The sequence below is a fragment of the Podarcis liolepis genome, assembly GCF_965112155.1.
Source record: "Podarcis liolepis genome assembly, chromosome: 4".
NCBI classification, from domain to species: Eukaryota; Metazoa; Chordata; class Lepidosauria; order Squamata; family Lacertidae; genus Podarcis; species Podarcis liolepis.
Window position 1 is genome coordinate 60,178,270 of NC_139558.1, and position 20,179 is coordinate 60,198,448.

At 38.6% G+C, this 20,179-nt stretch overlaps 1 protein-coding gene across 2 annotated transcripts in view; it reads left to right on the forward strand.

The window, feature by feature from the left end:
- The window catches only part of NRIP1 (nuclear receptor interacting protein 1), a 79,164-nt gene that overhangs the window by 48,229 nt on the left and 10,756 nt on the right, over positions 1-20,179 (forward strand). For both annotated transcript variants that reach the window (XM_083500694.1, XM_083500695.1), the window contains exon 2: positions 11,937-12,122. The gene's annotated coding sequence lies outside the window, so the exon portion shown is untranslated. The remainder of the gene's footprint in view (positions 1-11,936; positions 12,123-20,179) is intronic.

A 20,179-nucleotide genomic window follows, 5' to 3' on the forward strand; every position in this document is an offset into this window, starting at 1 on the left:
ATTCTCCCCTTGTAGCGAGCCTGCCTCCTCCAGCCTCCCTGCTGACAAATGGTGGTGGATTATAGATGAGGACATGCTGACCCATTCGACCTTGCTGAGACAGCGGGGAGGGGCCTCCTGCTACTTCAGGGAAGCTTTGGGTCATTTAAAGGACAAGGTCATGAGCCAGGTGGGGGAAATGACATGATATCACATGACAATAGCCTGATGACATGGTCATTATGTCAAGGACAAACTGATCAGTATTGATTTTGTTCCTGCCTTTATGATTTGTCACCGAAAGCACTGATACTTCAAAAGTATTTTGCCAGTTTACAAGAGATGAAATGCCAAATGATATGAGGGTTCCCCCCCCCTTTTTTTCTGCATGCAGATCACACATGTAATAAAGCTCTGTTGATAATGAGTCAGATTCTCAATCTTACTGCCTAGGAAATACTACAGTTTCTGATAAGAGCTTTTGACAAATTCCAGGTATCCAGTTGCTGCTGAATATTTTAACATGTTAAATTCCAGTTTACAAATGTATAGCCAGCATTACACATATCTAGTGGTTTATTATAACTTTATGGATAACAGAAAAGAGGCTACATATAAGTGATTTGGTGAATCTACATAATGTGTAAATATTCAAGTGATATCAACTGTTGTGAAGAATCAAAGCACACTATCCCAACTTTGGCAGGCCAAAAGAAAAACAAAAAAGCAAAACCCAGCTTCTAATTATTTACAGTAAACATGCTTGTAAAGGTGATGATTTTACAAGTGTTTTAAACTTTGCTCCATGCTGATAAACACCAGGCTGAATGACAGAACGTTTGACATTTCTAATTTTAGACAATATTAAATATTTATAATATTTATAACAATTGGCAATTGAAAATTGGCGTGTTCTGTTTTTCTTCCTTCAGAAATTTTCTTCTGAAATCTGTTAACGTCAGTTCTGATGTTAGGAGCATACTTTCATTTAATTTATGCTTTTCTGGAATTACTAATACTTTTTAGGTTCAAAACTGTCAACCATTCTGCACAGAAAACACACTTCGCCACCTGTCATTTTGGTGAAAAGAGAATTAGTGTTGGCTGCTCCTGTGCCCAAATCCTCACATCTCGCTAGGAAGTAATTTTAATTCCCTGAGGTAAAAAGCCATCAATAGTAAAGTATGATGAATTAGTTCACTCAAGTAGGTGTGTGTTTTCTGACCTTGCTGTGCATGTGTTTAGCTACTCTCAGTGGCTGAGTCAAGCTTGGTGGAGGCTTAATCCTGTGCCCTTGTACACGTATACTTGATTAGTAGTTGTGGTTATCTCAGCAGAAGACATTCCGCCCTCCTCCTGGTATTGGTTGGGACCCAGGCATTGGGGAGTAAAGTCGAAGGAGAAAGAAAAGAGATTTTGCATTAGTATTCTATGAAAGCCTTACTGTCTGCAGAACAAATTGATTGCTACAGTGTACCTGTGCTTGGCACCACTGCTGTGAAAGAAAGGTATGGTTGTAATCTGTTTTATTGTATTACCTATTGTCACACTCCAGGAATGCTTAGCATTAAGCTCTTTCTTTGGCACATGGCTATATGGTAAAGGAATGAAATAAAGGAATGGAAAAGTATGAGAGGGTGTATCTTTGTTCACTACAGTAAACTATGTAGCCAGTTGTAATGAGGCACGTTTTTCCCTGTATATTCCAGTAGTAACATAAATGGAATGCTAACAAAAATGTATGTCAGTGTTTTGCAACATGCAGAGATGGATGGAATGCCAAGTAATTTTGTAAGTTCTGAACAAGCAGAGGAATAAGAGAAATATTTGGTTGTGGATATGGTTTTGTTATCAAGTTAACATTTCACTGCACTGCTACTGCACACTGTGCTGCTCAGAGAATGAAATTAAGGGAAAGATGCTCACAAATGGTAGATGCTGCATGCTTTAATATGCTAAAGAGTTTTTTCCCCATTAAAATATGCTCTCTCTAGGTAGATATAAAATGTAGATGATGAAAATTAAAATTTGTTTTAACTTTAATTTGCCATAATTTCCTGTAATTCTATAAAGAAAATGCTGTAGTGCCCATTCTTCCAACGAGTCAGCTATAAATCTCATCAGTTAATACATTTGTATTCCCCCCCCCCCCGAGTCCTGTGCTGATCTCAGTTATCTGTGTGACAGGAAGTGCACAGCACTCTATTAATAAAGATTCAGACTGTTTCATAGTGATCTCTGTAGAGTACTCCATTGTTGACATTGCTGAAGTTGTGTTTGTAATTATTTGGATATTTGCTTTTGGCTCCGTTAAAACATTTAAATTATTTCAAACCTGATAATACAGAAAATCACAGGCAGTTAAGATGAGAGACAGGTGGCCAGCTTGTGTAATGCATTTCAATCTGATAGAGAACCCAAGCTTCACAAGGAAATGCAATCCCATCTCTAAAGATCTTCAGAAACCTTTAAGATATTAGGAGTAAATGGCAAAACTGACATGGATATTAAGAGGTTTATGGGCTAATAGCCGTAAATAAATAAAATTAAATAAATAAATAAGAGGTTTAGCTTGAATACAATGTATGAAAATGAAGTATTGATTACTAACAGCTATAGGCAAAGATCTGTTATGATGTACCATATGGCCTTCTGCATTCAAGCTAATGTTTTATAGATGTACAGATTATTGTAATAAGGGCATATTTGAGTTTAGAATCAGATTTGATTTGTAATTGTGTGAATAGCTAAAAATTACTCACTATAAAAACCCATTAACAATGTAAGTATCAGAAGTGTGGACAAGCCATTATAACGTGTTTTCTTATACATAAATAACAAATAAATTATGCTCAACTTCAAAGTAATGAAATTTGTTGTTTAAATCTCTGTTTCTGTGGTGCACAAGTTGTCAACTGAAAGCAATACATGCAATAGAAATAAATGAGTAGTTACTTGAAAAATGACAAAGCTATCAAAAATAAAACCAACAGCATGATTCTATCCATGTTCACTTGGAAGAAAACCTTGCTGAGTTTAATGGGATTTGCTTTCAAATAAGTGTGCATAGGACTTCCAGGTAAATGCAGCAAAACTTGTAAGTTAGAAGATAGTTGCCATGCCAATATTTATTATCTGCCAGAAAGAATGAACATTTATGCTACTTTTACTCTTTCCAATTGCATTTTTAATATTGTATTTCATTATTTTAATTTTCTGTGAGCTACCCAGTACCCATATAAATATAAGTAAATGAATGAATAACTTTTTGTTGGACATTATAAGTGTTGCATTGTTTTGAACCAATTATTGGGTGTTTGTGTTTTTTGGGGATTTATTTATTGCCCAAAAATACAAATAAAATTGTACTGGACTGAGCTTAACTTTCTTTTAAATACAATTTAATCTGCTAGGGAAAAAAGCAAAAGGAGCAAAAGTCATTAAATTCACTTCAAAACTCTAAGAATATTCTGACTTGTGTTTCAGTTGTTGGCAACTACCTCCTATAATATTTTATAGGGAATCATTATTTATTTGTGGAACATACCTTAATTTCTATCAGACCATAGGAATACTGGGAGTATCACAGATTTTGAACATTTTGATTAGAGATAATCTTGTGTCAGTCCGATATATTTATATCTGTATTTCTTCTTGACATAATTTTAAAATACGATTTGGGGCATTAATTTCTTTCTATTAGGAAGCATATCCAAAACAGTGATTTGGAAGAGGCCATTTACTGTGGGTTGGTAGTACATAATGTTATACAATCTTAAGAATGCAACAGGAAGTATACCTCTTAATTTTACTTCCAAATACTTTCCACTTCCTAGTTCCTTCCATTTATTTTCTTTTCACCCATCAAACACACCTTCCAATGGATCTTGTAGCCTCCAGGAATTTTTCAAATTAGTATTCTTCCATCAGTATGCAGTTTTTTTGTAGTTAATTTTGGATAAGTGCTTCATTGCACTCTTAACACATATACATAACTTTTTTAAAAAAATAGAATAAAATAAAGAGCCCTATTAAGGTACTCAAAAAATCTGGTGTGTGTGTGTAGGGGTCATGGCTGTATGCACATGCTTATGCTGCAAGCTCTACTTTTGACCTGTCCATTGCACTTGGATCTCTACTCCAATCTGTCAGATCCCTAAGACCCCTCGTCTGTCTTCAAGTGTACAGACTAACTTTCCGTACCTCAGTCTGGATATTTTTCATTCTATAGAACTTATCAAGCTAAGCTGTTGGTTCATAAAGGGTAGGATTTATCAAGCCTTTGTAAAAATAAATGCCTGCATATACAAAGTATTTATTTATTTTGTAATAAAATTTAAAGCTTTGTACTGCATCTGCAGTATAATATTGTTTTGTCCTTGTAATTAGTACGCAAGTCAATGTGTCTATTACTGTGCCAGAACTCTAGGTTCTTGAAAAACACATCTCTCTTGAGGACACACATAGAATTGCATTTAAACTGTAATTGCTCCTTGCTCCTTATGGCTTATTAAATCTGGTAGGATTGGGCCAGGGAGATGATGAACCTAACCGAAGTAGGCATAGGGGTGTGTGGGCCTCCTAAATGAGCCACTCCTAAAAAAAGAGCATCCCATGAACCCAGAAGAACTGAATAAATATTGACCTCTTCCTGGGCAAGATTCTTGGGTGGGCGGTCACAAAAGAGACCCAAGCATTTTGGGGATCCATTTTATACAGACCTGGTTATGGCCCTGAGACAGCCTTGGATAGAACCAGTGGGAATGAGACTGTGTTGATTCTCCTTGATCTCTCAGCAGCTTTTGATATTGTCTGTGGCATGCTTCTGGAGCAGTTGTCAAAACTGGGAGTGCAGATTATGTTCTGAACCAGTGTCTAGCTGTGGTAATGGGCTGGATGAGCCCAATAAATTGAAGCTCAATCCAGACAAGATAGAGACAGTAAGTGCCTTGGTTCAGATAAGTAGTGTGCAGCCTGTTCTATATGGGGTGACACTCGTGAAGCTTTGATTCATCTTTGACATTGGAACACAAGTGGCCTCCATATTACAGATATGCCTTCTACCAGTTTTGGTTGGTTGACCAGCTGTGGCTCTATCTGGATGCAGGTGAACTGGCCTCAGTTGTCTATGTCGTGCTAAACATGTGGCAGGAATACTGTAGTGAGTTATGCATGTGACTTCCTTTACAGTTCATAATTTAGGTTAGGTTAGGTTAGGTTAGAATTTAGTTTATAAACAAGGACCACACGGTCTGAATATACCAAACCAATTCTGATACAACTGCCAATTGATTTCTGAGTCTTGGACAATAAAGTTTTACATGTCTAGGGATATGATGCCTTATGGAATGCTTTCCCCATAGTAGCCGGCCTGGACCCTAAGCTCAGCATTGGTGGCAACCTCTCTGTGTGCCCCTCTGGCAGCAGTTTGTATGGTGGCAACAGGAGGATGTGCCTTTTCACGAGTGGCCCCCTTTTTATGGAATGCCCTCCTCAGGGAGGTTCATTGGACACCAACTGTGACATGCTTTGGGCACCAGACAAAGATGTCTGCATTCTCCCAGGTATCTTAGTTTTATTTGCAGCAGTTTGTGGTATTTTTGTTTGTTTTGGGGGAGATTGTTCTTTGGTGGTCAGACTGATGTGTTGTTGTTTTGGAAGGGGATAGAGGAACTGTTTTATGCTTTAATTACTTTAATATTGTGTTTTGTTTTAAATATTCCATTCTGTATATTTTGATATTTTGCAAGTCACTTCGAGATATTTGTATAATACAAATGAGTTGTGATTCCTGCACTGCAGGGGGTTGAACTAGATGATCCTTGTGGTACCCTCCACCTCTACAACTTACGATACTATGAAATTATATATGATTGTCATAATGTTTTGCATGTGATTAAATGTTCGTGTTAACAGGACTGGCATGTGTATTCTCTGCACACTTTATCCTCCCTAAATTTTCCTTTACTGTGTGAATAGGACTAAGTATTGCACGGGAGGTTTATTAAATGCCTTATAGGCCAGAGATCCACTACAGCTGTGTAAGGGTAGATCTAATATGTATAAGAAGGCAGACAATTGTATTCAGTAGAAGAGAGTGTTTATGTGCTTGGGTTCAGTTTCCCACAGACATCTGGTTGGCCACTGTGAGAACAGGATGCTGGGTTAGATGAGCCATTGGCCTGATCCAGCAAGCTCTTCATAGAATCATAGAACTGTAAAACTGGAAGGGACCCTGAGGGTCATCTAGTCCAACTCCCTGCAATGCAGGAGTCTCAACTGAAGCATCCATGACAGATGGGCGTCCAAAGTCCAGCACCTTCCGAGGTAGTTTGTACTTCTAATGTTCTTGTGTTATGTTCTTAATAGTCTGTGAATTAGCTGATAAAAGCAGTCTTGGCCACACACAGATGCCACTGGTGGAACTATGAGGGTTTAGGAGAATTTTTAAACTGTACAACTGCTTTTGAGGTTAGGGGCAAGATCATGGAAACTGGAATCATGCCCTCTAATAGCAGATTTGGTGCTGGAGATATACACATTAAACAACTGTAGATTTATTTAAAAGGACCAAGTTTGTGATCTGATCAAAATTTCCACTTATGGCAACAGGGCAAGAACAGATGGCTTGGAAACAATACTAGTCATTTATTTTAAAAAAATATTTTTAAAAAATGGAAATTTGAATCTAAGTATCTCTTGCATCATTTTTCATGATTAGGACGACTTAAGGAATGGGTAACATTTGTGCTTTCCTGGCAAGTCAGAAGTTAAGCTAGAACAGAATGAGAGTCCCATTAACATGATTAGTGTGAATATTTTGAACTATTTATTTATCTCATTTATAAATAGCTTCCTATGAAGCATCTCAAAGCGATTTTGCAATACAGTAAAAGAAATATATTAAAAATTGCATGTATAAAAACAATTAAAAACAATTTCAAACCCAATACAGACATTGACTGGTTGACAAAGATGGAGATAATATTAGTTAGAGAAATTCCTAGCATAGAGAGTATTTGCTTGCTTGTAATAGGATGGTATCCTGAACTGAACAGATAAGCAGCTTGGAGGAGCTTTAAAGAATGTTAGTGCTATTGCTGAGAGTCACTTTTTTCCATATGTACTGCATGAGACTGGTCTTGAGAACCTTGAAGTTTCAACTGGTCCGGAATGCTGCTGTGTACCTGTACCAGTTACACTAGTCACTGTTTCAGGTTCAATTCAAGATGCTGGAGTTAACTTTTAAAGGCTTTCATGACCTGGGACTAATACCTGGTATCCTATCATCAGTTGATGCCTCTCCTGTTAACATTACTAACTGCTATATCCTTTTATTGAGTATAGATATCAACAGCTAGGAAGAAAGCAGTTGCCTGAGGAAATATTGAAGTTTACATGCAAGTTAGAATTTCAGAGAGGGAATGAAACTTCTATATTGATAAACTCTGGATAGATTTGTTTTGTTACAGGCCTGTTTTGTTAATTGTTATTGTACTGATTCTGTGGATGTTTTTGAGCTTCTGGGAAAGCAATGTTAAGCAGTTAAAATGAACAAGCCCTCTACCCCTTCTGTGCTTTAAACCACATTTTCCACCTATCTGCTCAGGTTTTCAAAACCCATTGGCACCACCCTACCCTCTTTCTTTAGCTACCACATTTCTGGTGCTGTTGTTATTCCCCCTTTCCCCAAAGCTGCTCAGCTTGCTTCTTGACGAGTCTATGTGAGATTATACTAACCAGATTGTCCTTCTTCTGTTGTCAAAAAATTTGCACTATTTGTTGATATCTACTGAATTTTTCCTCAGAAAAATTAATATAGTGATGATAAATTAGCATGTAATTTGAAAGTTCTCATGGGCTGAGATTATGTTAGATTGGTCAATGGTTTTTCACACAGCTTTCACAGATCTCTTTTCTTAATGCTCAGTACAGATGTAATTAAGCACTGCTAAGTAAAAGTGGGTTCTGGGATTCATGTTATTTTCCTCTGGCTCCTCCCCACTAGCCTAGACAATGATAAAGGGTTGCATTAGAGCCTAGCCCATGGGTAGGCAAACTAAGACCCAGGGGCCGGATTCTGGCCCAATCACCTTCTAAATCTGGCCTGCAGACGGTCTGAGAATCAGCGTGTTTTTACATGAGTAGAATGTGTCCTTTTATTTAGAATGCATCTCTGGCTTATTTGTGGGGCCTGCCTGGTGTTTTTACATGAGTAGAATGTGTGCTTTTATTTAAAATGCATCTCTGGGTTATTTGTGGGGCATAGGAATTCATTCATTCCCCCCCCCCAAAAAAATAGTCCGGCCCCCCCACAAGTTCTGAGGGAAAGTGGACCGACCCCCTGCTGAAATAGTTTGCTGACCGCTAGCCTAGCCCATGGTTTATACAAGCCAAGGTTCTCTCTCATCTTTGACCATATTAAAAACATCACAGTTTGCTCTAGGTCTTAGGGCTGAAACAGATGCAACACAGCAAATTTGTGATTTCTCCCATTCCCCATTTGAAAGCAATCACAGGGGCTCTAATTTTGTTCATAAAAGGAAAGGAGTGATTCCCCCCCTCCTTCCCAACTCCCACATGATTTTCCTTATCAAAATCAACTCTCTCTTCCTGAAGCTGCTATTAGCTCACCAGTGGAGAAAATGTAGGCACAGTACAGATACATGTATTTTTCCCCACTATGGTTTAATAACAGATTTGGGGGTAGTAATTTAGAGAGAAAAATATGGAGGTGAAGGATATGCCCCCCTTCCTTAGTGCCACTGATTGAGTGAAAATTGGAGCCCCCACAGCTGCTTTAAAAGTTAGAAGAAAGAACATCAGGAAATCTGATACTGGATTTGCTACATAACACATTTTTAGCCCTTAGTTGTGGAGCTGGAAAAGTTGCTGAAGGAATTCCATTATTTATACTACTAATTTATAGTACTTTGTTCTTGTTGTGACATTAGTATTGCAGTGTTTGGTGTGTTTTAAATCTGTTTAATGTCTTATGGTGGTAACCTTCCTTTGGTTAAAATGTGGAACAAAAATGAAAAATAAACAAAATCAAGGGTTTCATTCATTGATATCTCTTACAGTGATGGAAAGGCCTTAGATTCAGATGAGGCTTCCATCAGCAGAGTGGTCAGGAAGGTAATATTAGCTGATTCACTCTTTAAGATCTCGAATCTTCTCTAGATTCAGCCTCCTGTATACTTCCAAAGTCTACTACAACAAGCGTTGATTGACTCTTCAGAACAGCATAGTAGGTTGTCTCCAGGAGGAAGGGAGAATAAACATCTCTTCTCTTCTTGTTCAGGTTACAGAGCCCAGTTTGGGCTTTCCTTCAGTGCAAGGGACACCACTGGATACAACCTTAAGGTTAAATTGTATGTAAACTACAAAAGAAATATGATGTTTTGGCCCCAGCTTTTTCCATTGTTATATTCAGACTCCAGACTTCCATAATCAAGTCAATTTTCACTTGAGAGACAAAGGTCCAGAGTGTTTGCAGAGTTCACACAATTTTATTATTTATACCCTGCCCTTCTGAAGTAGACCTGTTCAAATTAATGAGCCTAACCTAGCCATGTTTATTAATTTCAGTGAGTCTACTCTGACCAAAAGTTGGTTGAATATTACCTTAGAATTCACCAAAAATAAACCTTAAGCACCTGTCTCTTGTTAAAGAACAAAGTTTAAACCAGTGAAAACAGGCTGATGTTTCAGAAGAAGAAAGATAAGATAATCCTCTGGTAATGGACCTGGGTTACAAAGTGTATAGTCATGATGACATTGAAGGAAGCACAGCAAAATAGAGAACATTTATCTTCGTTGGACTGCTTAAGCTGAGTACTGAGTATTCTGACCTTGATTCTTTTAGGAGATGGATCATTTCAAAGCCTAAATATAGGGGGAAGTGGTCTCTCAGATAAAGTTACAGACACTTGATTTAGCACTGGGTAAAGTTCTCCTTCTTACTAAATTTAAAGGGATGTCCTCCAATAGGGTAAAAATGAAGGATTTCCTACAACTTCAACTACTTTTACTGTAATTTATATCTTTCTCTAAATTATTTAGACAAGGTGTAGGTTGATTCTTTCTAAATTATGTTTTGAATTTAGATGGGAAAACACAATATTTTACATCATTAATGAACTATTCTTCCAGATAGTGGTTAGGAACTTTAGACTTCTCACGTTTTTGTCTCGGGGATTGATCTTTGTCACATTTATAAACTATGGCTCACATAATAGTTCTTCTCCATCCCTATTTAATCTTTGACCTGGCTTTCCTGAGAAAGCAAACCAGGTTGTCAATTAGTGCTAATTAGTATCTAGCATTTGGGGAATACAGACAGCATGCCAGCCATGAGTAGGGTTGGCTGCTTTCTTTTTAAAAAATAACTGCTTAAAAAAATTCTGGAAATATTTGTGGTGATTGACTTATCATTCTCAGAGTAGACCCTGGGAAATCAGTGTAATTAAGTCCATTTATTTCAGAGGGTCTACTCCATGAATATTGCCACATATATGCCAATTCTGTATATTCAACTGGTCGTAGATTACTTTAAGAAAATGAAAATATATTCTTAATGAGAATTGTTTCTGTGTCCAGTGCTCTTTGCTGGTTTAATATTTCTATTTTGCCAGTGTTGTATGTCTGTAAGTTCAAGTAATCTCAAACTGCACACATTCCATTCAATGCTCCAATAAACATTCCAGCTGAAGATACCTTGATACAGAAAGTGCCAATTGAAACCTTCTGTGTACCTCTGCAATACCTCCCACGTAACATGGAATAATGAAGAAATTTCCTTGTAACTGTATGCAATAGCTTTTTAAAGAAGAGCACATAAATATATATATGTAATTAGTATAAGAATGTGGTTTACCCTAACTTGCATGCCATGCAAAACTTAAAAGATTCCACTAATACCTTGATTGTCTGTTCAAGCAGCAACAAATTAAGGAATTTTTAAGATGAGGTCTTGATTCATGTCAGCTTTGCAGGAATAAAAAGTAGAGAAAGAAAACAATTGCCAGGCATTACCAGTACACCAGTACAAGAGGCTACAAAAGATACCAAAGCGCTGCTGGAGCATACACCTCAGAAACAGAGCTCCTTTGGGGAGGTAGAGATTATTTCAGGACATGGTGGACTCCAGACCACGGCTAGAGCAACACTCCAGATTATTGGCTGCCTACCAAAGCCCTGCTGGTGAACCTAGGTTTATTTTGGAATCCCACAATATTTGGAGGCACACTCTGTATTTAGACTTGCACTGCATGCTATACCCTATTCCCTGAGCCCTACAGACATTCTTTTTGGACTGCAGATACTTCACAGTCCCACCTATCTATATCCAGCTAGTGGTCCTCTGCTGGCGGGAAATAGACGTGCAATGAAAGAAAATACCAAATAAAGAAACATTCTAAGATTTAAAAAAACCATCCATTTAAAACAAGGGTTATTACTCTTTACAAATTCACTGATGCACCAAAAAGCAGAACGTGCTTATGCCTTAACTTCCACATTATATAAGCAGTATCAAAGTTATATCTTCTCTCATTTTGTGTTAGCTTACAATTTATATTCCATTAATCCATGATTTGTCTTGGAGCACCAGTCCTATTCTTCTGAGGTTCAGGGTGAGAGTGAAGTTGGTATCAGTATATCATTGCTTAATAGGATACAGTGGTACCTCTGGTTAAGAACTTAATTCGTTCTGGAGCTCCGTTCTTAACCTGAAACTGTTCTTAACCTGAGGTACCACTTTAGCTAATGGGGCCTCCCGCTGCCAGAGCCCGATTTCTGTTCTCATCCTGAAGCAAAGTTCTTAATCTGAGGTACTATTTCTGGGTTAGCGGAGTCTGTAACCTGAAGCGTCTGTAACCCGAAGTACCACTGTATATGCTTAAAATTCTAAACTGCATAATTTACAACATCTTTTTTTATTTCTTCTCTTACAGATTACTGAGGTATTTGAGGGCATATGTACATCTACTAAAACAGTGCACGAACACATCAGTAGCCTCCAAGAAGGAAAAAGACATAAACTGAAAAGTGGTAGATTGTCCATGCTAAGCCATCTGAACCAAGTCCAGAAATAAGAAACAAAAGGAGGATCATCAAATGAACTCTGCAAACAAAATCAGGTAATCCAGACGCCACAAACTTGAATGGGGTGGATTTTTTTATTTTTGATAAGCTTCCCTTATGTCAGCAGCTCATGCCAAGGCATCAGTGAAGTATGTTGATATTGCCTGCCGTCACCCCACAACTGTAACATCTCACTACTGCTGTGTCCATAAGGAGAGCTGCATGCTATTCTCCTATGAAGTCCCTTTGTTAGCTCTGCAGCAGAAGTAGAATCCTATGTATTACAGCTGGCATGATTCAAAAGCTCTCTGGTCATCAGCAATGATGTTTTTGTTTTTTTCATTTGTCATGGATCTCCAAATCTAATTCAACCACTGGAAACTGAAGGTGTTCTAAGGACCATTAGGGTTGATTATTACTTAAATTTCTGTAGTTACATGCACACAGTTAAGTGCAATTTATGCACACAATTTGTGTATGCTGTTTGTCATTTAAAAATACATGTAGGTAGGAACCCAAACTAGGTAATGCTGTTGATTTAACACAGTATCAAATTCAAATTTGTATGTCTTGACTGGTGACTTGGAGAATGTTTTTGTTTGGACCATTTAAGTATGTCTTTTACTGCTACTTAGATTGCATAGGGTAAATAGCGGCAGTGGCAGATGATGGAGCATGGAGTGGCAGTGGGGTACAGTTGGGGGAGCTCTAAGTTGGCAGCAGTGCCACCTGGAGCTCCCCTGACTTCATCACTGCTTTACGTATCCTGGGCAGTGCAGCACCATCACTGGAAATGTGTTGCTGCCACAACAGCCCTGCTCATTTTTCCCTGCTGGCAAATGGCATATTTTTCTTTTCTACTAATGATTAATCCTGTGCTCTGTCAGTTTTTCATGTAGCAATACAGTTAAAAGATCATGAATTCATGGCAAATTGGGAGTATTTATAGTATTTACATCTTGCCATATCGTACTTACGAAGGAGGACTGCATAAAGTGGTGGCTCAATTTTCTGGTCAATAGTAGTGCTTTTCAAGGAGGGGGAAATAAATATTTCCTGGGGGGAAACCTTAATTGCAAAAGCTTTAAGCTTGTTTGTTTGTTTTGTTCCTGTGTGCTGCTATTGTTTGAGCTGGCTCAAAATGCAGCCACCTGTGTTGATGAGGGCAATGCAATTATGGATATTTTTAAGGTGCTTCTTTTAGCTAATGGCTTGGCTGGAATTGTGTTTTATATTGTAGGAGCGTTAGAATTTTAGTATTGCTGTTTTATTGATGTTATGGGCGATTTGTAGAAATTGCATTTGTGTTTCTTATTCCCTCGTTTTATTGTGGGAGCTGTAATTTTAAATTGTTATTACATTAAGCTTTCTTGATAGTTTGACTCAGAAAAAGTGGCCTATAAATATTTTAAAATAAATGATACCTATCCCAGTGTAGTTGGAAAAAACAGTTGTGCTAAGCGGTGGCTTTTTCCGCTATGTCTAGCAAGTTCCACTAGCACCGCTATCTTCAGTATTTTCTGTATAGGTAGTGCCACTCCTTCCCACTTGCTGACTTCAAGAACAGCCTAAGTATGCGTTCAGGAACTGCAGAGATCATTCTTTCTTTGGCAGGCAGTTCCTCTCTTCTTGGAGTCAGTAGCTGAGAGAAGCACTGGTAACAGAAAAAAAAGGTGGGGTAGGAAACACTGCCACTTGATATTTACAGAACATGCCCTGCAGATTAAGAGACAGTGTTTTGCTCTCCTCCCATCAACCTTATTGAAAGGCTATGATGAGGTGGTGGATGGCAAATACTGCCTTTGATTCAGTTATTGTTCCCAATACATCAAGAGACTACATTTCTTACTCACTGACAAGTCTCACCACTTTCATGCTGAATTTAGGAGAGATCAGGAAAGATTATCAAAATTTGTTCCTCAACCCAACACGGACCTGAATTCCATGCCAACTTTATTTTCTCATTGTGAGCTAGAACCTGGAGTTTGTTTGTGTGTTGGGGTGGTTAGTAATCTTCAGTACTGCAGTAAAAATAATTGTGAGGGCTTGGCTGACAGTGAGGAATCTCAACTTATTTCAAAATATAAAATTTTGGAAAGAAATTAAGGAGTTGGAGATTTGGGGAAGGATGAAACTTTCCCTGTTACGTTATACATTCATTTTGATGGCTGGAATTCTACTTAAGTTGCTGTTCTTATTCCAATCTATCCCATTTTTAAGTAAATTAAGTAGCCTCAAAGAAGGGGAAAATATATTTCTAAATTTATCTGGCAGGGGGGAAAGCCACAAATTAAACATAAAAATTGGACAGATATAAAAGAGGAGGCTTTGCCCTGCCAGACTTTCAACGAGGCAGCTTCCTTGTGTTGGCTAAAGGAATGAATTGAATTGAAAATACAGACATTTTATAATTGGAAGGCCATGATATAAAATTTGGCTGGCATGCATGTCTTTGGTATGGGAAAGCTAAAGTTTATAAGGGTTGTACAAAACAGATTGTTAGGAAGGATTTGTATAGAGTTTGGGATAAATATAAAAACTTGCTGGAAAGAAAAGCACCTTTATGGCTATACCCCCACTGAAGCAATTGCAATTAAGAGAGTTAATATGGATAGACAATGGGTGACCTATAGGGAATGGTTGGGCCTTACAGGGAGGGAACCCAGACTGAACCCAGTGGAAGACTTAAGGAGCCAAGTTACCGTATTTTTCGCACCATAGGGCGCACCGGACCATAGGGCGCACCCAGTTTTTTTGGGGGGAAATAAAGGGGGGAAAATTATTTTCCCCCCCAGGCGCGGGGCTGGGGCGGGGGAAGCTCGAGCTTCCCCCGACCCCAGCCCCCAAACAGGCAGCTCTCTGCAAGCCGTGGGAGCGCTTCCGCTGCTTGCGGAGAGGTCCGCGAAGCCTGGGCGCGCTGCTCTCAGCGCGCGCAGGCTTCAACATGCAGGCAAGTCTCCGCAAGCAGCGGGAGCACTCCCGCTGCTTGCGGAGAGGTGTGCGAAGCCTGGAGAGCGTGAGGGGTCGGTGCGCACCGACCCCTCTCACTCTCCAGGCTTCAGTGAAAGCCTGCATTTGCACCATAGGACGCACACACATTTCCCCTTCATTTTTGGAGGGGAAAAAGTGCGTCCTATGGTGCGAAAAATACGGTACTGCTTGGTTACAGTATCATCAGTTACATGATATGTTTAAGTTAGATTTTTTTTAAAAAAAAGGATTCCCCAAACCAGAGCTCACAATTTGAAAGACAATTATTACAGAATAATTAGTGAGTGTGACCTTTGGACTGGAACAGGATAGACACTTGTAGTCTAGTGCTATGTGATTGGGTCAGAGCAAAGCATTGGTCTAATGTGGATCTAGACTTTGGCAAAGCTTAGCTTCACTTTTACTGTATCCAAGTTACATTGTGTTGTGATGAGTGATCCTGGTTTACAACAACCTCCTGGTTAGGTTTGAAGTTGACTTGTATCCAGCATATATCTGCTTGTAGCATTTGTGCCTAAGATACTTTGATTCCCCATCCTCTCGCTTATTTTTTTGTCCATTAAGCAAATATAGGGCTGTATCCAACATATTGTGAATGGAAAATGGCTCTCACAGTGACCATTCCCATCTTCCTTACTGTAACCTTCTGTCTCCCCCAAAGCGCCCAAAGCCTCTGTTTATTTTTATTGTCCCTGGTTGTGAGAACAAAAACACAGGATATTTGTACAAATAGATAATGCTACATGGCATGAGAATTATCATATAACAGCAGTGCAGATAAATTGTATTAAAATTTTATATATATTTCTCCTGAAACTTGTTCCAAAACATAATAGGGTCACTAACATTTTTAGCCTTGACAAAACACACAAGATGGAATTCAGCCTTGTGCCAAGGCAATTGTTATATAATAATAATAATTTATTATTTATACCCTGCCCATCTGTCAGAGCAAGGATTTCTTCTTGCCAGATGGAACAGTCTGCCCTCTCCTGCCCTGCACCCTGCTCTGGGCTTTCTTCTGACCCTCCAGAACAGATTTGGGGACGGGTGTAGAGGTTGCATAAGGAGATGGGGAGGAATCCATTCTTCTAGCGCAGCGGTTCTCAACCTGTGGGTCCCCAAATGTAGTTGGACTACAACTCCCATCACCCCTGACCACTGGTCATGCTGGCTAGGAATTATGGGAGCTGTGGTCCAACAACATCTGGGGACCCACAGGTTGACAAACACTGCGTCCAGCGGGACGTGTTGATTTTAGCCCAAAGATCTGAAAGAAGACATTGGAAACAATGTCACTCTTCAAACCTCATTTTTGGGGGGAAGTGGGGGAGAATATAACCACCCCGTCATCATGGGGTAGTTGGTGCAAAAACTCAGAGGCTTCATGGGCACCAGGGGAAGATCTCAATGATACCATTGGACCCATACAAACCATGTCAAAGATCTTTGTTTTAAAAGGTGGTGGGGAACCTATTCAACACTGAGCTGTGTCATAATAGGCATGCAGCATCCTGTGGTCACGCAAAACTGCTTTGCACTTATGCACAGCCTGCTTTGGATTAACAATAGAACTGTAGGTTGGAAGGAATCAATAGATTACCTACCTTATTCAGACAATAGCTTGTGACAGAAAATAACACTTCTTTCATTAACATAGACTAGTTTTCTCTGGGTTTGATGTTGTGTTTTGAATGCTGTGCTACAGAAAATAAATACATGGATTTGTTTATAATACCTTAAAAACTACACTATATAAGGAAATGCAGTGTATTTTCTGGTAAGTGTATTAAAATCCCTGAAGCTTTGATCAGAAGCCAGCTGTTACATCAGTCCTATTTGTAATCTTATTTCCTGATCAGTGACCTTGAACTTGTACCATGCATATGTCAAATCTATTTTAGCAGTAAACAAACCATAGGATTTTACTGCAACTTTAATAATTGTTCAATAGGATTTAAAAGTTCAAAACAGTTATTAATTTTGTTCTTTTTCCAGTAATCATAAAATATTTTTAAGAAAAGTACAATTATTTATAGTGATTTAGAATATTTTCCAAAATGTGCATTATTTGTCAATAATGTGTGTGTGTGTGTGTGTGTGTGTGTGTGCACGCATATACTTTGTGATCAAGTCTTCTCCAGCTCTCAAATTCATTTTTATAACTGAGTTTGATACATTTATTTATGCATTCTTATCTACATTTTTACTCTTCTATTAATAATTTAGTACTGAAGTTAAATGATCATGTAATTAACTTTGTTCAAGCATCGACTGAGACTTTGGAATGTACTGAAACACAATAATGTCAAAATACATTTCCTAATTCTAAAAAATTATTAATTTTGATTCATATATAATTTAAAGTGGTCCATTTTAATAACTAGATGTTTTCCATCAATATTTCAAAACAGATTTCTATGGTGTCATGAATTGTGTATGTTTTAGTAAAGCTTCACTTTTCAAACCAGCTAAAATGTCCCCCCCAAACACAAAAGATGTTAACAACCAAATACCTAGAAAAACAGAAAAAGCTTTGTCTGTTGCTGAAAAGATGTTAATGTCAGCGCCAGGCAGGCCTCCCATTCCATAGGCAAGGGATCCACTTCTAAGAAGGCCTCATATGCAACACATTATAATGCAATTATAATTAAATAATTAAGAATAGAGATGACTTAAAGTTGAAATTTGAATGTTATACTGATACTAACGTTAAATCATAATCTTAATCTTATAGTCACATTTTCCTAATATGAAGAGCAGGCTGCTAATTTCTCAATAATTCACACAGTGTTTTTCTCCCTCATATGTAAGCATATAAACTCTCTGTAATGTGTTCCTCACATCATTCCCTGTGACACTTAACACTTGGCTACTATTCTCGCCCCCACCAGTTGCTTCCATTGAATGTCAAAATGTGGGAACCATAACAGCCTTGAACAGCAGAAAGCAGTTGTTACGGCAAGTTAAATTAGCCTAAATCCACATACCCTGTTTTGAATGTTGGTTTTGGCTAGAATGTGCAGTCCTAAGCTACGTCTGATTTAAGCATGTTATGGAAGGAAATATGGTTAAGAACAATTTCCCATTTTAATCCTAGTGTTACAGGCCACCCCAATCTCTGCTGAGCGGTAACAAGATTCCAGGGGTCTTGGGCCCCTAGCAAGGATTTGTGTTCCTTGGGAATGAGGTGCAGCAGAAACTGCCCTGTCTTTATGAAATGTGGTTTACTTTGCACACACATTTATAACCTGAGTTTTGGTGGAGGAAGGGCAGAACAACACACTGCAAGAGGGTCTCTCGTTGCTTCTTTCATAGCTTTGGCATGTTTGGGTCCAAAGCAGAAGGGGACCAGGCTCTGGGTGCAGCCTCCTCCAACCAGTGCCTTTCATTCTTCTTCCCCAAAACACCTGCTGCAAAACCTGTTTTAAAAGGATATCTTTTTTCCTGTGGTGACATCATACCCCCTATTACCACTGGAAACCTCCCTCTCTCAGTTCTTCTGTTGCTGTCCACTTCGTTGGCGGGGAGGACAGCATCTGCACGGTCAGTTGTTCTTAATGGCCCAGTACTTGGGTCTCTTAATGGCATCACTAGCAACCAACAGGATTTACTGGTTCAGCCTGCCTTTTTCACTGGCCTAGCATCTTCCTTCCATACTCCAAATATTGGCTAAAATCTGCCTTCTACTAAAGTTAGGATTATAGGGAGCCTGCACCCCCCCCAATTAATAACACTATTATTAGTCATGTAAGCTGCAAATTAATTGGTTGTGAAGTTCTCATACTGAGTACAATGTTTATTCTTAGGAGAATGATTTGAATGGGAAACCTGATATTTGCAGATGTGTCAGTATTGATTTCCACTACTTAGGTAGTAAGATTCATTTCAAAAACTATCATTAATAGAACAAGTAGCAAAGATAAATAGCCCTTTCTTGCTATTTTGCAATTACTTTCTTTCCGTAGCATTCATGAAGACATATATAAAACATTCTACTAAGAGCTATGGCCACAACTTTCTGATTATCTATCATGTCTTTTGCTCAAAATTGCTGACATTTTATCAACATAAATTTGATAAATTACTTAAGAGTGTGTTTCCTTGGAGTGAATGTTTAAGCTAAATAACCTTTTTCTTCCTGTACTGCATTACTGCCCCCAATCCAGAGATACGTGAGAAAAATAGTGCTTATGCAACCTAGTCGTCTCCCAATTGAAAAAGAGGGCAGAAGGGTTTATCTGCCTTAGGTTCAGCCCCCTCTTCTAACCCAGAGGATGAGATCTCAGGATCACTTGATCGAGAACCAGATGTGCATCAAGGATACCTATATTGTGGTGGCAAAGGGGTGTGTGAAAATACTGTGGAAGTTATTTACTGTTCCAAGGACAGTAGTGTTACCACAGTTGTATATTCTAGGAGCATATCATCTCAGCACTTTCAAATTTCCAAATATTAGTTGTTGACTGGTAATTATGCTGTTCTAATGTCATAAACATCACAATCTTACAAGTTTTATTTATATCTCTTTTATGTATTATCAAAACATAATGAAAAATCCTCCACACGAGGTCAGAGAAACTGCTGCAAGACTACCGTGAATTCTTGATGTCCTGAATTCAGATCTCCATCACTGATCCCCGCCCCCTTTTTGATATGTTAGCAAACAAAAATTAGTAGACCGCACATACAAATCACTAACTCGTATGGGAATTTTTGTAGTGGATTTAGTATAATATTGGTAAGGTTTTCACTGTTTAGTAGAACTCTTAACTCATAAAAGAATTCTGTAGAAACATGTCCTTATAATTTCCTTCGTTTTGAAACAGCTTGACTATGTGCAGAAACTCTTCCGCTCACACATCGTACCTTTACTTGCCTAGCAGATCTTCCTGCTCTTTTCCCCTACAGCCCCCTGTGCACCCTCAAAGTCTGCTCCAATGCATTGGAGGACTCCCTGGAACAGATTTGGGGAGAGGAAAGATACAACTCCCTGTATTTGAAGTGTAACTTTTAAAAAGCTGACATACTCATTTTCTCTGCGCATGGAAGTTCCCACCATGTCTTTCATGAGTCACCTCTTTTATGAATACGCATCATGCAAGCAATTATTTGTGTGGAC